This window comes from Aegilops tauschii, chromosome 2, assembly GCF_002575655.3.
Source record: "Aegilops tauschii subsp. strangulata cultivar AL8/78 chromosome 2, Aet v6.0, whole genome shotgun sequence".
Lineage (NCBI taxonomy): Eukaryota > Viridiplantae > Streptophyta > Magnoliopsida > Poales > Poaceae > Aegilops > Aegilops tauschii.
Genome location: NC_053036.3, coordinates 315,155,145 through 315,172,468, shown reverse-complemented (window position 1 = coordinate 315,172,468; position 17,324 = coordinate 315,155,145). Strand labels below are relative to the sequence as shown.

The 17,324-nt window shown below is 43.9% G+C and overlaps 2 long non-coding RNA genes across 2 annotated transcripts; one reads left to right on the top strand and one right to left on the bottom strand.

The window, feature by feature from the left end:
* Window positions 1–1,429: 1,429 nt before the first annotated feature.
* LOC120973350 (uncharacterized) lies at window positions 1,430–5,156 on the bottom strand. The gene is made up of 2 exons (XR_005768076.3): window positions 4,655–5,156; window positions 1,430–4,551 (listed from the first exon to the last, which is right to left on the bottom strand). It is a non-coding gene; the product is annotated as an uncharacterized lncRNA (long non-coding RNA).
* Window positions 5,157–8,346: 3,190 nt separating this feature from the next.
* Window positions 8,347–9,857, top strand: LOC123497086 (uncharacterized). Its single transcript, XR_006670046.1, has 2 exons — window positions 8,347–8,984; window positions 9,300–9,857. It is a non-coding gene; the product is annotated as an uncharacterized lncRNA (long non-coding RNA).
* The last annotated feature ends 7,467 nt before the right edge of the window (window positions 9,858–17,324 follow it).

The following is a 17,324-nucleotide window of genomic DNA, read 5'->3' as shown; positions in this document are numbered from 1 at the left end:
CACTGCCCTCCGCAGCTCTGCTCTCGGCGCCCGCCATTGCAAAAGCTCCACGAGATCCATCCGCCCAGGTAAACTTATCCTCTGATTTAGAACGGAATAGAAAGGTCAAGAATCAGCCATAGTAATAGTATAATTCTGGCATTATGTTGATGGTTCATGAATCCTTTTCTTGAAGTGGCCTAACCCACGAACAACAATGTGTGTGGCCCGTCAGGAGTAGAATATTGAAGTGGTAGGGACTGCATCCACCGAACCTGTTTATCTCATTTTCTTCCTCGGTTCCTCGGTTGAGAGAAGCATTTCAAGTGAGATTTCTTCTTTCCTTTGATTTCGGATTTCTCTGCATGCATGGATTTAGTTCTCATTTATCTGGATCTTGCATTTCCCCTCTTTCTATGCCGACTTTTACTCCTCCTGTGTCTTTTTTTAGACATGGTAGACCTTGTGCTATAATTCTTTCTATTTAGGTATGTATACAGATGCAAATAAATCCTTGTAGTTATTCCAATGGTTATTGGTGTATAGGTTGATTAGGTTGCGATTCGATCTTGCTTTTTCAACCGCATTTCCATGGGTATATGATGTGCCGGATTTTTATGCTAGCATATTAATGTGCCTTCATTACGCTGTTTTGATTGAAAATCCATGATTCCATAGTTTTCTGCCACGGCTGAGCATGAGGAGATCTCCTGTGGATATTAGTTCCGATGGAAGTGCTGATAGTAGCTCTGACGAACGTTCGGACAACAGCTCAGATGAAAGTGCCGATAGCTTCTCTGATGTCCGGCAAATTCCAGTGCCTGATGAACTGTATACAACATAATATTTCAAATGTATATGTAGGACTGATCAAATTTCACCAAAGAAGCATTGGGTCATCCAGAAAATGCGAGCTATCATCTTATTTTGCAAAACCGTACCAAGTTCCAACTCTTACAAATATAGAGGTAACCCAACTTTCACATGCTTAGACTCTTGACAGACATGCAACTACATGGAAATTTCTGATGCACCGTCAGACCTGTGATATAGGGATAGCCACCCTATCCTCAATTGTTTCCACATTCTACACACAGGTTAAAGGTCGGGAGAAACTGTCCAATGATGGCGCTACAAAGGGCATTGTAATCAACATTGTATTGTGTACGATGTCGTCGGTGAGTATGATCTCCGGTAAAATATTATATCATTGCTCATGCTCATGAAGTTAAGAACTAATATTGCAACAATTTGTGCTTAGCATTTTATAGCAGCCAAAAGAAGTAGCAATATACATTTATAATTGGAACAACTCCTCTGGTTTGCAAAATCAGAAAAGGTCACTTTAAATCAATAACCAAAAACAATATGGGAAACCAAGTATGCCACTGATGATTTATTTCACATAAGAAATGAAAAATAACAAGAATTCGAGACACATAATTATATCTGAACTTAACAATGAGCTTTACTCAATAGAAGTTTGTACAGCCGGTCGTATTATCTTCCAATCAGAACCAAATAAGGTTGGTTGCACAAACAAATAAAGAAATAGCTTGACCAAAGTTCTGCTTTAGCAGGTCCTATTATCTAATTTCCTAAAAATGCAGAATATATTTCTACACTCGTAACATCAAAATGCAAGTTTCGTTCAACAAAATCTTCTGATAGCTTCTTCATCTACCCTTCTTTATGAAATCCGCAAACACGGTGTCTAGCTAAAAACATAGATTATGAAATCAAAATAAGAGACACGGGAGTAAAGAGGTAAAGAGAAAGGAGCACTTAACAGAGATTTATTGTGGGATGACTATTGCTGCTGCCGTAGGATTGTTTGGCCCCACACCATTGCAGCTATATCATCTCACGCTGTTTGTTGACACTGCATATACTTCAATACTTTAGCTCGTCAAAACCAAATAAGCATGGTTGCAATAAAGACATTTTACCAAAGATCTCCTTTAGCCGGTCGTATTATCTTCCAATCAGAACCAAATAAGGTTGGTTCCACAAACAAATAAAGAAATAGCTTAACCAAAGTTCTCCTTTAGCAGGTCCTATTATCTAATTTCCTAAAAATGCAGAATATATTTCTACACTTGTAACATCAAAATGTAAGTTTCGTTCAACAAAATCTTCTGATAGCTTCTTCATCTACCCTTCTTTATGAAATCCGCAAACACGGTGTCTAGCTAAAAACATAGACTATGACATCAAAATCAGAGACACGGGAGTAAAGAGGTAAAGAGAAAGGAGCACTTAACAGAGATTTATCGTGGGATGACTATTGCTGCTGCCGTAGGATTGTTTGGCCCCACCATTGCAGCCATCGCATCTCACAATGTTTGTTGACACTACATATAGTTCAATGGATAGGCACTGTAAAACGAGGTCTAGCTAAAAACTGCATATAGTTCAATGGATAGGAACTGTAAAAAGAAGCTAACTAATCCGGATGTCCTTTGTCCTCTGAAAAGAAAAATGGGGAAAGTTTCAAGACATGAAACATCAGTTTTGGAAAAGCAATCGGCTGGCATCCTTTCAGGTTCGACATGCAGAAATGATATTAGACAGAGGTCTCGTACTTGATGAGTTCACAACTGGTTGAATTTTGTAGATTTGTTCTTCACAATGATAAAAAATAAAGGGAAAATCTGTAGACTGTTGTCACAAATCCAGGATAGTATTATCAAGGTTCAGAAAAAGCAAATCATGACAACATAACTGAAGATATATATACTAAAAACCTATAAAGTTTCTAGCTAAGTCGTCCAATGCCTAATCTACATGGACTGGAAACGGAATCACGCTCGATGCTCAGTCCTTAATAACGACTCATATATGTAGGTAAGACCAGACTATCTCGGTCCTTCTTCTCTACCAGATCAAATTTCACAATATATGCCGAGTACAACCTGCTATAAATATAGCACAAGGGGCGCATACCCTGAATATATGAGCTATTCGTGATTGCCTAGTGCCTTGAAAGAAACCCTGTGGCCTTTATGCCCAAAATTGGGAATATCCCTCCACATGCAGCCCAGAACGGCGAGGTAGAGCACAATGTATATTTTCAAACAATCACTTGTATTTTTATCATGCAAACTGGCAGAAGGCCCTCCTGTGGGTAAGCATACAAAGGGGTGCCACTGCAAGAGATCTGAGTGCCTGAAGAAATACTGTGAGTGCTTTAATCTAGTATTCTATGTTCAGAGAACTGCCGTATCACCCAGCGGCACCTTCTGTATGCACATCATATGCAGAATCCTGCTATAATGGGTATTAGTCGGCCATCTGTGGCTCTTTCTCATGCAGCAGAAAAGCTCTCCAATCTCTCAGTGGATTCATTAGGCAGAGATCAGCTCATCAGTCAAAATGATTGTTCACAAGTAATTCTTTTTTCCAAGATCCTTTCTATAATTTTCATTTTTTTCAAAAAGGCTTTCATAATTTTCATGACTTCTGCCTTCGTTATGTGGACTTAGAAAATAATTTCAGGTATAAAATATAGCAGCTAAGAACATGTGGCGTCTTACGGATAGCCGACTGAATATTCATGATTAGTAGCTCAAATGCTAGAACATATCATTCAGTTAAAATAAAAGGTCAACAAAAGTTGAAAATCTGGTTATTAACATATACTTCTGTTTTTTCCTGTCTCAGGTGACTTCGTCTTTGCTCACTCCTGTTCCTATAGAAAGCACTCAAAGTACTGTCAAATTAGGGCTGCAAAGAGTTACATTTTGAAACTAATGTTTTGGACTGGGTATTAGAGATAAATTATATGAGTATAAGTTATCTAGAGCAGAAATTCAGTATAGATACTTCTCTGCTGAGTGGACGCAAGGACAGGCAAAGACAAAATTAAACGGTGTTGAGAAGTTGAACAGCTGGGCCACCAGTCTGCCACAGTTCTAGGGCTCGACAGCTTAGTCAAAGGTGACGACAATCCATTCCACTTCAGACAACTCTGTCATGTCACAATTGCCATCGCATGTCAACAGGAGCAGAGCAATCCTAGTAGATATTAATTTTCATAAACTCATGCTTCTAAGTAGATCAATCCAAATCATGTGAACGACAAATAGCAAAACAAGTATAAAGTAAGACAAAAGAGATCCAAAGTAGACCAATGCATACTGACTGGCAAAAATACTCACAGTTAGTGCCATGCATAGTACATAATGCACCCAGATAATAAAGAAGAGACCAAATCTCTTTATGATTTTTTATACTGACAAAGGCGGAGTTGAATGCTGAATTAAAAACCCTTTGTAAACTAAAGAGCACTGGTGGTGAATCAAACCTAACATTGACATTGTTGTGAATTATCGTCTAAATCTTGCTAATTCAGAAGGAAATAACATTAAGTACGATGCAGACATGTACAAAAGCAAATTTAATCCATATATCAAACAGCTTTGCATAGCACATTGACCAATCAGAGAGAGTGTGAAATAAGTACTGGAAGAAGGGAAGATTCAAAATCAGATCAATTCCCTGAGTATCAATCGCACTTGCTGCGATTTTTTCTGAGTACTTCATCTCGCTATGTTGGATGATGCAGCTTCACTGAAATTGACAGAGAGCGGATAGAACTTAGGTGGCCAAAATATGTACAGGAGATCAAAACCTAAGAAAAGAGAGAAAGGATGTAGAGGCAAATCTGAACCACCTCAAGGTCTTTCTCCTGCTGCTCCGGTGGGCGACCCTCCCTCAACCGTTGACCCCGGCCGCAATCGATGCTCCACCAATCCAGAGGCAGAGGCGGCGCCTCTCATGGCGCTAAGGAGGTGAGGACGCGCTGGCGCGACGAGTCAACCAGCCAACCGCCGCGGGGAGGAGGACGGTGTGCGAGCTGTCACCCTTCTCCTTCTCCCTGCTGCTTGTCCTCCTCGCCAGCCACCTCCTTCGCCCTGTCCTCCGCATCCTCCCCCTCCACTCCTCCGCGAAGACCCCGATGCCCTGCTCTTGCACGACGGCGACCTGCGCCCAATCTGGAACCATGGTGGCATGGAAGAGGAGAGGAGGAGACGAGCAAAGAGGCAAGGCCGGCGGCGTGGGGGAATGGAGAGGAGGCGGCCGCTGTGGGTATCGGGGAAAGGGGGCTAGGGTTCAGCTGGTGTGGGACGAGGGGATTGGGCAAGCAGGTCAATGCGGCGCGTGAGGCATGGACTGGGCAAAAACCTCTCGCACAAGCGCGGGGCTGACCCAGCCAATGCGAGCTCGAGGCGAGCCCACCCGTCATTGGACACGAAAAACAACCGTGAGGTGAAAAAGATTTGACCGTAAGGCAAATATCCAACGGTTCAGACACGCCGAAGGCCAGATCAGACGGCCATAAAGGGCTGCGCGTGAGGAAGCCATCTGGAGGCAAGTTGGCTAGCCCCATTATATGTTAAAAAAGGGCCTAGTGATTTTTTCAAGACCGCTTTTGACTATTAATAAGATTAATAGTACATGAGATGTATAATGTGAAAATTATATCATTAGAAGCTCCTTTCACATACGAACGATGTACTTTTGTATAACTTGCATGTTATATATTATTGCTTTAACATTTGATCAAAATTAGCCTCGAAAAACGCATTAGGCCCTATATAAATGAAACAAGGGAGTAGTATTAAACTAGTTCAGGGTTTGGGCTTGGATGAATTGTCAAATAACAAGGCTGACAGCTGACAATTAATTTGAGACTAGAAGGGTTAGGCGCGCTCTGCTGCGTCATTGGTGTTGTTGGGTTTCTCCAAAAAAACTAATCACTCTGTTTCAAAATATAAAATGCATTATCTTTTGTGAAAACTCAAATCTTTTAACTTTGATCAAATTTCTAGAGAAATATATCAAAATCCATAATATCAAATTTCTAGAGAAATATATCTTTTTTGTTTAATATTGTGGATGTTGATATTTTTGCACTGAACCTGGTCAAAGCTAAAGAAATTTGTCTTTCTATGAAACTAATACCCCTTATGTTTTGACTTCAGTTTGGTAGGTGGGGAGATGATAAATTGTGTTTTTTTAATTATAATGTGGCTATTTGGAGGGCCTTTCGTGATGTGATTATGTCCTATCCGCTAACCAACGTATATTTATGTGGGAAAATTCTATGTTGGTGGTTGCATGTACCACTATATTGGTGCTACAATATCACATGGCGACGCTTCTTTTTTGCCGGTGATGGGAGGGTGCGCGGGATTGATATGTTTTTATAGGCCGGTTGCTACTGATTGATTTAAAAAATCGTTGGCCTAGCCAAAATCATAAACCAAATCCAAAATTGAATAGCTCAATTGAATGAAAGAGTTTCAAAATTGAAGAACACAGTGAATAAAAAAAATTGAATGGGAGAGCTTGAGAAAGTGTTACCCGGTCAAAATCGGTTGATCCAATTCTAAATTGAATACCTCGATTATTTATGAGACCTTAAAAAAATAGAAAGTATAGTGTATAGTATAAGAGAATTGAATGAGATGGTTTTGAGAAATTGTTGATCTGGTCAAAATCAGGCGATCCAATTCTAATTGAAAACGTCAATTAAATGTCTGCTCTTTAAAATTAGGAAGCTCAGTGTTATAGAGGATAAGGCTATACAACCTTTTTAATCGAAAAGTATGTTTTTTTCTTGTGCGACCGGGGTGGGGGGAAAGTTGCACAGAGGCAAAACAGTAATATTGCATTTCTTACCGTCAAGTAATTCAAATTCGGTCGTGAACGCTGGGAGCTCCTATGTGTCGCTTGCACGGAATCGAACACGGGACCTCCAGCGGAACAGCGCGCGACGTTAACCAACAAACAAAGCAAACTTTGTTGAGATATACGCAGCACAGTCATTTAACCACTAACTGCTCGTACGGACATACTGTACACAAGCAAAACGGTACTGTAGGAGTACTGTAGCTAATGCTTTTTTTAAACAGAACACTTCAAATTTCGAGTTGTTTTTGAAAGCACGAACACTTAGAAATAATATATATGAAACGTTTCAAAAAATGAATGTTTTTCTGAAGACACAAACATTTTTGAAAACAAATGAATATTTCTTGTATTGTGTGAACATTTTTGGATTGCACGAACATTTTTCAGAAAACACGAACATTATTTTGAAAGCGCAAACATTTTTCACAAAGACGAACATTGTTTTGAAAGCACGAACATTTTTCAAAAAGACGAACATTGTCCAAATTGCGAACATTATCTTGAAAAACATGAATTTACTCCGAAATTTACGAACATTTTTTGAAAATGCGACATTTTTCAACTTTAAAACATTTTGAATACGCAAACATTTTCTAAAATTTGGGAACATTTTTTAAAACATGATTTTTTTGAAACAATTTGAACATTTTTTGAATTCTGCAAATGTTTTATATTATTTTTAAAATTGCAAACATTGTTTTGATTGCGTGAACATTTTTCAGAAAAGACGAACATTGTTTTGAAAGCACGAACATTTTTCACAAAGATGAGCATTGTCTTGAAAGCGCGAACATTTTCCAAATTGCGAACATTTTTTATGAAATTTACGAACATCTTTTTTTAAAATGTGACACTTTTCAACTTTACAAACATTTTGAATACTCAATCATTTTGAAATATTTGGGAACATTTTCTAAAACATGAACATTTTTTAAAATTTGTGAACATTTTTTTGAAAACAGTAATATTTTTTTGAAAACCCCGAAACTATTTTCACAATTGGGAACAATTTTGAATTTTTGGACATTTTATAAATTTGCGAATTTTTCAAAAAATAAATAGAACAAGGGAAATAAATGAAGAAAGAAACAGAAAGGATAAAAACGAAAAGAAACAGGAAAGGAGAAACCAAAACCAAAAAAAACTGAAAGAAAACCAGCCTTGAAAAACAACAATAAAAAGAAAAATCGGTTCGGGGAACCTTCTAGAAGTTCCCAAAACCGGGAGAAAACTACCCACCCGCAATAGCCACGCTAACTGCTAAATGGGCCCTGGCTTACTGAGCTCTTCGCGTCCCTCGCCTCTGCGAACCTCCGCCAATTTGACGGAGAATGCGTCAAATAGGAAATACCGTGAACACTAGTAGTTTCGGTGAAACAAAATTACAGCCAAGGAAGGTCAGGCCTTGCTCCTTGCTAACCAACAGAATATTGCAATTTGGAGGAAAATGTAGAGAGTGAAGTGCACAATGATCGAAGCAGCGGACGCAAGCGCGTATCCATTGCTTGGGCCGGGGAGCGCGAGTGTGCATCTGAGAAACAGTACGCGAGTTGGCCCACCTAGGTGTGGGCCCGGTACGGCCAGCGACGATGCGACTGGAGACTGCAGCTCGCGCAGAAGTCCCGCGCGATTCGCGGGGCATTTCCTGCTCACTCCCTTTTCCTTTTGGGAAACGCTTGCGTTCGGCGCACCGAAGCGGTCGACTCCCTCGTTCGTGTACTGCCTATTGGGCCCACGCACCGCCCACCGCTTATCACAACCAGTCTTATCCTTTCTCTCTGATGCATCTTCTTCCACACACATATATCTCTCTCTCTCGTCGCTCGCCGCAGCCCCCAATCATGTCCGCCGCCCTGTGCTACAACACCTCTGCTCCTCCTTGCCCTTCTTCCACGCACCCGCGGCCATCGGCTCGACGGCGACCGTCGCCATGGTGAGCGGAGGAGAGTAAAAAAGCTGCAAGCCGTGATGCGTCGACGCCGCCGTTGGCCGGAGCGGAAGCACCGACCGGCCGTGCGTGCTGCCATGGCAGCGGCAACCCGTGCTGCAAACGGGCCGTGGAAGCTGCAACCGGCCGGCGAAAAAGCCACGAGCGACGCGCAGATGCTTCAACAGGGTGTGATGTGATAATGTTGGAACCGGCGTCAAGATTTGCTGGAACTAGCGTCGAGATTTGCTGGAACCGGCTTCTTGATTTGCTGGAATCGATGTCGCGAGCGCATCATTTTGCTGCAACCAGCCGCAGAGATTGCTAGAACCGGCGTCCAGAATTGCTGGAACGGGCTCCTTCTTCGACGGCGACCATGGTGACCATGATGCTTTTTCGCTTCCTTTTTTGTTGCAACCGGTATATGTTTTTCCTGCGATCGGTGATTTGTTTTGCTACAACTGTTTCATTTTTTTGCTACATTCATTCACGGCCGAGACGGGACTACTTTTCTTGCTACAACCGTTGTAGTTTTTCTACATCCGTCAAGGATTTTTGCTACATCCTTTTTTCACGAAGAAGTTGCGGGCTCGACGGCGGCGATGATGATTTTTTTTTTTTTGCAATTGTAGTTGCTTTTTTGCTATATACAGTGATTTTTTTTGCTGAGATCGTGTGCTACATCTGGCGACAGAAGACGGTGAGTGCGGGAGGCTAACACGTGCACGGGCGGTGCTTCGATCTCCGACGAGGGTCGCCGGCGCTCGCCGCAGCCCCCAGCCCCCCCTCCCCCCCTCTCTCTCTCTCCGACGCGTGGCGGCTGCTCACGATGCGGGAGAAGAAAGAATCAAGGAGGAAGAAGAAGGGGACGACGCGCGGGGAGAGGGGGCATGGAATCGTGTGGTCTAGGATGCAGGCATCGTGTGGCTGCCGTGCGACCGGCCCAAATTTGGGCCGGTGCGCCGGCGCCTATCAGTGCCCTTTCCTTTTCTTTTCTGTAGCAGCAGCGGTGGCAGCCTGTGCTGCGTACATCATGCTAGCACACACGGGCTCACGCTGAACTGCCTCTCATCCCTACGCATTAGCCTTCAGTCTTGCTTGGCTTTTTTTACCTTTACTCTACGGGCAACTCCAACGTGAGTTTTACCAAATCGCTTCTAAACGTTCACACCGGACAGCCTAGACATTTTTGCAATCTAAGAGCAACTCCAATGGGGCGACCCAAACAGACGGCGATTTCGTCCGTTTTTTATCAGTTTGAGTCGGCCGTCACTCAGCGTCCGTCCTGTTTTTGATATGGGTCGGCAGCGCGCCCAATGTGCCGACCCATATGTGCCGGCGTGGCCGGCTGGCCGCCCAATATTACATTGATTTGCATTCAAACATATTGTCAAACATAGTTCACCGAATAAAATAGTATAGTTTTACAAGCCGGATACAAATAAAAATGTTTCACATAATTTTGCAAACAAATAAAAGAAGATACATCTATTGGTTTCCAACATGAGCCCACATATACTCAACCAAATCATTTTGCAATTGCACGTGAGTTTCCCAATCAAGCATGTCTTGATGAAATTGGGTGAACTGTTCAAACATTGCCGCTACTCCATGCTCAGGCACAACATTCTCACCCTGAAACTGAAAACCTTGATCGTACAGACGTTCCGGGCGCTCGTCTTCTACGATCATATTGTGCATGATCACACAAGCAGTCATCACCTCCCATAGTTTCTGCGTGCTCCAGGTATTAGCAGGATACGAACGATGCCCCATCGAGATTGCAAAACACCAAAGGCACGCTCAACATCCTTCCTAGCACTCTCTTGCTCTTGGGCAAATCTTTTCCTCTTCTCTCCGACAGGGTTGGGTATTGTCTTGACAATAGTGGTCCACTGAGGATAGATACCGTCAGCCAGGTAGTATCCTTTGTCGTAGTTGTGGCCGTTGACAGTAAAGTTCACTGGTGGGCTGTTGCCTTCGGCAAGCCTAGCAAACACCAGCGAGCGCTGAAGCACGTTGATATCATTGTGTGATCCAGCCATGCAGATCCAGAGATCTTGAGACGCCACGGCCTCTACTATGACAGTGCAAGCCCTGACATGTCCCTTATACTGCCCTTGCCAAGCAGAAGGACAGTTCTTCCACTCCCAATGCATACAGTCTATGCTGCCAAGCATCCCTGGGAAGCCCCTTCTGGCATTTATCGCCAACAAACGGGCTGTATCTTTAGCTGTCGGCTCTCTCAAGTACTCAGGGTCAAACACAGCAATAACAACCTTGCAGAACTTATACAGGGACTCTAGGCATGTAGACTCACTCATACAGACGTACTCGTCAATGAGATCACCGGGCATTCTGGATGCAAGCATTCAGATGGCGGCAGTGCATTTCTGATAAAAGGAGAAACCGATCTTGTTGACGGCATCCTCTTTGCACTCGAAATAGTCATCATAGCCGACCACCCCCTCTCTAATACGGTTGAAAAGATGCCTACTCATACGGAAACGGCGGCGGAATTTTTGATGTTTGAACAACGGATTTGTTGTATCAAAGTAGTCCTTCCAAAGAAGGAAATGCCCGCTCTCTCAGTTGCGATTCAACGCCGGAAGGTCGCCCGGAATGGATCCACGGAACAACGGCCGCTGGCTGTTGAGGTGGTGATGGACCAACAGGGCAGCCAATATCTCCTCCTCCTCGTAAGACGACGAATTGTTGGAGTCGCAAGGAAATTGTGGAAAAAGAACTCGTTGGCGGAGTCCATTTTCGTACCTTGGCAAACAGTCGAACAACTTGCCGGCGTCGAAGAAGGAGACGGCCGGCGAGGGGAGTCGCGGCGTGCACGGACCAGCTAGCTGCCCTGCCGGCATCCTACGAGTGGGCTGGCGTCCGATGAGCGTGCCAGTAGGATCTGACCGGGGCGGCGAGGCGGCTTCTGGGTCGCGGGCGGCTGTGCGGTGGGGGGAGCAGCGGTGGGAAGCAGTTTGCTCCCCGGCGGCAAGACAGCGGTGGCGGGCGACGGGGGGAGTGGGCGGCGTTGCTGGGCGGATGTGGAGGCGGCGGCAGCTGGCAGAGTCGCCGTCAAAAATGGGCGTCGGCGTCGGCGACGAAGTAGGCGGGCGGGGGGTGCTGTTGGCTGGGGGTGAGGGGGGAGGCCAATGTGCCACCGACCAGCGGGCCCGGGGAGAGGAGAAGGCGAGCGTGTGCGCATCCGTCGCGTGTCCGCGCCGACGCAAATCCGGCTTAAAAATGGGCCGAGAATGGGTCGCCCGCGGATGAAAAGCGGACGCGCGTCCGTTTGGGTCGGCGCGTTGGGCCGCCTTTTGTGTCCGCGCCGACCCAAGCGGACAGCGACGAACGAAATGGGTCGCCTCATTGGAGTTGCTCTAATACTGTGTCAACAATTTTTTCCAGACTGGTCTTGATGTTTGAAATCAAATAAATTGGAACCAAAGGTAGGGAAGGTTTGCGGGCGCCCAAACCTCCACTACGTTGGACCTGGACACGCCCGACTGTAGGAGATTAGGTTTTGGCAATGCAACTCTCGATGTATTGATCGAGTGCAAAGTGAGTTGGAAAACGATAGGCTGAACTATTCTCTGTATTGATCTGTCCACGGATTGGTTACAACATATACACGAGGTTGAGTCCAACAGAAAGCCCGGTGGAGTCGTGATACGTCCATTTTGCATCATGCTTTCATATCGATTTTTATTGCATTATGGGCTGTTATGACACATTATGTCACAATACTTATGCCTTTTCTCTCTTACTTTACATGGTTTACATGAAGAGGAAGAATGCCGGTAGCTGGAATTCTGGGCTGGAAAAGGAGCAAATATTAGAGATCATTGTTATCATGAGGTATTGCACCTGCTGAGATAACAATGATCTCCTATTTCCAGCAGGTGCAATACCTCATTCCTTATACAAAGAAATTATGCATGATATTGCACCATGCTGAGATAGAAGATATTGATGTTACAATTAAGCTTGCCAATAGAGATACTATTTCACTAGTTGGGATTGTTAGAGATGTTGAAGTCTTGTGTGGGTAAGTTAAATATCCTACTGATTTTCTTGTTTTTGGTTCCCCACAAGATGACTTTTGTCCCATTATATTTGGTAGACCCTTCTTGAATACTGTTAATGCTAAGATAGACTGCGAAAAGGATATTGTTATTGTTGGTTTAAGGGATATGTCTCATGATTTTAATTTTGCTAAATTTCATAGACAACCCCGTGATAAAGAATTGCCTAGTAAATATGAAATTATTGGTCTTGCTTTTATTGCCGTGCCTCCTAATGATCCTTTAGAACAATATTTGCTAGACCATGAAAATGATCTGTTTATGAATGAAAGAAGGGAAATAGATGAAGTATTCTTTAAACAGGGACCTATTTTGAAACACAACTTGCCTGTTGAAATTCTAGGGGATCCTCCTCCACCCAAGGGTGATCCCGTGTTTGAGCTTAAACCATTACCTGATACTCTTAAATATGCTTATCTTGATGAAAAGAAGATATGTCCTGTTATTATTAGTGCTAACCTTTCAGAGCAGGAAGAAGAGAAATTAGTGAAAACTCTGAAGAAGCACCGTGCTGCTATTGGATATACTCTTGATGATCTTAAGGGCGTTAGCCCACTCTATGCCAGCACAAAATAAAATTGGAGAAAGACGCTAAACCGGTTGTTGATCACCAACGACGGTTAAATCCTAAGATGAAAGAAGTGGTAAGAAATGAAATACTAAAGCTTCTGGAGGCATGTATAATTTATCCTGTTGCTGATAGTCAGTGGGTAAGTCCTGTCCATTGTGTCCCTAAGAAGGGAGGTATTACTGTTGTTTCTAATGACAAAGATGAATTGATCCCACAAAGAATTGTTACAGGTTATAGAATGGTAATTGATTTTCGTAAATTAAATAAAGCTACTAGAAAGGATCATTACCCTTTACCTTTTATTGATCAAATGCTAGAAAGATTATCCAAACATACACATTTTTGCTTTCTAGATGGCTATTCTGGTTTCTCTCAAATACCTGTGTCAAAAGAGGATCATGATAAGAGCACTTTTACTTGCCCTTTCAGTACCTTTGCTTATAGACATATGACTTTTGGTTTATGTAATGCACCTGCTACCTTTCAAAGATGTATGACTGCTATATTCTCTGACTTTTGTGAAAAGATTGTTGAGGTTTTCATGGATGATTTCTCCGTGTATGGAACTTCTTTTGATGATTGCTTAAGAAACCTTGATCGAGTTTTGCAGAGATGTGAAGAAACTAATCTTGTCTTGAATTGGGAGAAGTGCCACTTTATGGTTAATGAAGGTATTGTCTTGGGGCATAAGATTTTTGAAAGAGGTATTGAAGTTGATAAAGCTAAAGTTGATGCTATTGAAAAGATGCCGTGTCCCAAGGACATTAAAGGTATAAGAAGTTTCCTTGGTCATGCCGGTTTTATAGGAGGTTCATTAAAGACTTCTAAAAAAATTATAGGCCTCTGACTAATCTCTTACAAAAAGATGTTCCTTTTGTCTTTGATGATGATTGTGTAGAAGCATTTGAAATACTTAAGAAAGCCTGATTTCTACACCTATTGTTCAGCCACCTGATTGGAATTTACCCTTTGAAGTTATGTGTGATGCTAGTGATTATGCTGTAGGTGTTGTTCTAGGACAAAGAGTTGATAAAAAATTAAATGTTATCCAATATGCTAGTAAAAATCTAGACAGTGCCCAGAGAAATTATGCTACTACTGAAAAATAAATTTTAGCAGTTGTATTTGCTTGTGATAAGTTCAGACCTTATATTGTTGATTCTAAAGTAACTGTTCACACTGATCATGCTACTATTAAATATCTTACGGAAAAGAAAGATGCTAAACCTAGACTTATTAGATGGGTTCTCTTGCTACAAGAATTTGATTTGCATATTATTGATATAAAGGGAGCTGAGAACCCCATTGCAGACAACTTGTCTAGGTTAGGGAATGTTCTTGATGACCCACTACCTATTGATGATAGCTTTCCTGATGAACAATTAGCTGTCATAAATGCTTCTCGTACTGCTCCATGGTATGTTGATTATGCTAATTACATTGTTGCTAAATTTATACCACCTAGTTTCACATACCAGCAAAAGAAAAAGTTTTTCTATGATTTAAGACATTACTTCTGGGATGACCCACACCTTTATAAAGAAGGAGTAGATGGTGTTATTAGACGTTGTGTACCTGAGCATGAACAGGAACAGATCCTATGCAAGTGTCACTTCGAGGCTTATGGAGGACACCACGTTGGAGATAGAACTGCACATAAGGTATTGCAATCCGGTTTTTATTGGCCTACTCTTGAGAGTAGCATATACGGGCACGATACACGCACCCCCCGCGTCACTCTTGCCTAGGGCGACTCGGGGGCACCTCCCTAACCCTAGCGCGCCGCCGGCCAATCGCCCCCAGCCCCGCGCCGCCGCCGGAGGAAGCCGCCGGGCGAAGCTCGGGCGGTTGACGGCGGTGGCGGGGTGATTCCTCGCGGCTCCCGTTGGGACTGGGGCGGTGGATCTCGGCGGGAACCGGCGGTGGCCCGGGCGCGCGCGGCCCATGGCGTCCGGCGGCGTGGTGGCGGGTCTCGGCGGGGGGTTGTAGGTGGTGGCGGAGGGGTCGGCCGTTCCCGCTCGGTGACGTACTGCTGCCTGCGCGGACCTGCACGGCAGTACTCTGCGTCCCTTGGACGAGCGCGTCCTTGGGAGCAGGAGGGGGTCAGCCTGACGAGCTCTGGTGGGCGTGGCGTGCTCGTGGCAGCGGCAATCCGGCGCTCCGGGTGGTGTCTTCTTCGAGCGGCGCGAGGTGGACAGCGGGCATGTGGTGGCGGTGCTAATCTGCAATGGATCTGGCGAGGCACCACGGCCCGGTGCTAGGCGATCCGTGCACGCAATGCTTGATGGAGGCTCTTCGAACAGATCTGGATGAAAACCTGCCTTTGGCTAGCTGCCAAGGCCGGCGGTGACGGCGCTGTTATGCGGCGTTCCCTTCTTGAAGGCATTGCCGAGGAGAAGTTCAAGGCCACTATCTGCTATCTCCGGGGGAAACCCTAGATCAGTAGATCGGATGACGGCGCCGCTATGTGTCGTTTCCTCTTGGGGGCGTCAGTCTTGGAGGTGTTCACGGGATCGAGAGACCAGTGGGCAGCTTCTTTGGTGGAGCGGTGCTTCATCTTAAACATTGATGGCAGCAGGTCTCGGCGGCGTGGTGTAGTGGAGACTTGGCGCCTGATGCGCGGAGATGGACTCGCGCAGGAGGAGGTAGCTGTCTGGCGTCATGGTGGCGTCGATGGCAGAGTGGCCTGACAAGGTAGAAGCCTTAATATCTGCTCTGAAGACGGACCTGTGGAAGATGGCGGCGACGACACATGTGAGTGCGTCAGACCGGTCTGTGCCCCAGACCCGGTATGTGGCTCGGCTGGGGCTTCTGGCTTTTGATGATAGGCTTAGGTGAGTGGTCTGGGTATTTGGCCCAGCTAGCACCCCTCCATCATTTGGATAGGAGTAGTGGCATATGTTGCCAAGATGGCGGATTCAGGCATATTGTTATAATACTTTGTAAGGTTCTCGAGAATAGTCAATAAAGTGGTCGCATGCATCCCCCAGATGCAGAGGCCGGGGGTCATCCTCCTTTTCTAAAAAAAATTTGGCCTACTCTTCTCAAAGATGCCCGTAAGTTTGTCTTGTCTTGTGATGAATGTCAAAGAATTGGTAATATTAGTAGACGTCAAGAAATGCCTATGAACTATTCACTTGTTATTGAACCATTTGATGTTTGAGGCTTTGATTATATGGGACCGTTTCCTTCCTCTAATGGGTATACACATATTTTAGTTGTCGTTGATTATGTTACTAAGTGGGTAGAAGCTATTCCAACTAGTAGTGCTGATCATAACACCTCTATTAAGATGCTTAAAGAAGTTATTTTTCCGAGGTTTGGAGTCCCTAGATACTTAATGACTGATGGTGGTTCACATTTTATTCACGGTGCTTTTCGTAAAATGCTTGCTAAGTATGATGTTAATCATAGAATTGCATCTCCATACCACCCACAGTCTAATGGTCAAGTAGAACTGAGTAATAGAGAGATTAAATTAATTTTGCAAAAGACAAAGAATTGGTCCAAGAAACTTGGTGATGCATTATGGGCCTATAGAACTGCATATAAAAATCCTATGGGTATGTCTCCGTATAAAATGGTTTATGGAAAAGCATGTCACTTACCTCTCGAACTAGAACATAAGGCATATTGGGCCATTAAAGAGCTCAATTATGATTTCAAACTTGCCGGTGAGAACAGACTATTTGACATTAGCTCACTTGATGAGTGGAGAACCCAGGCCTATGAGAATGTCAAAATGTTTAAAGAACAAGTTAAAAGATGGCATGACAAAAGGATACAAAAGCATGAGTCTAATGTAGGTGATTATGTCTTGTTATACAACTCTTGTTTAAGATTTTTTGCAGGGAAACTCCTCTCTAAATTGGAAGGTCCTTACGTTATCGATGAGCTCTATCGTTCCGGTGCCATAAAAATTAACAACTTCGAAGGCACAAATCCGAAGGTGGTGAACGGTCAAAGAATCAAACATTATATCTTAGGTAATCCCATAAATGTTGAAACCAATGTTATTGACACCGTAACCCCGGAGGAGTACATAAGGGACACTTTA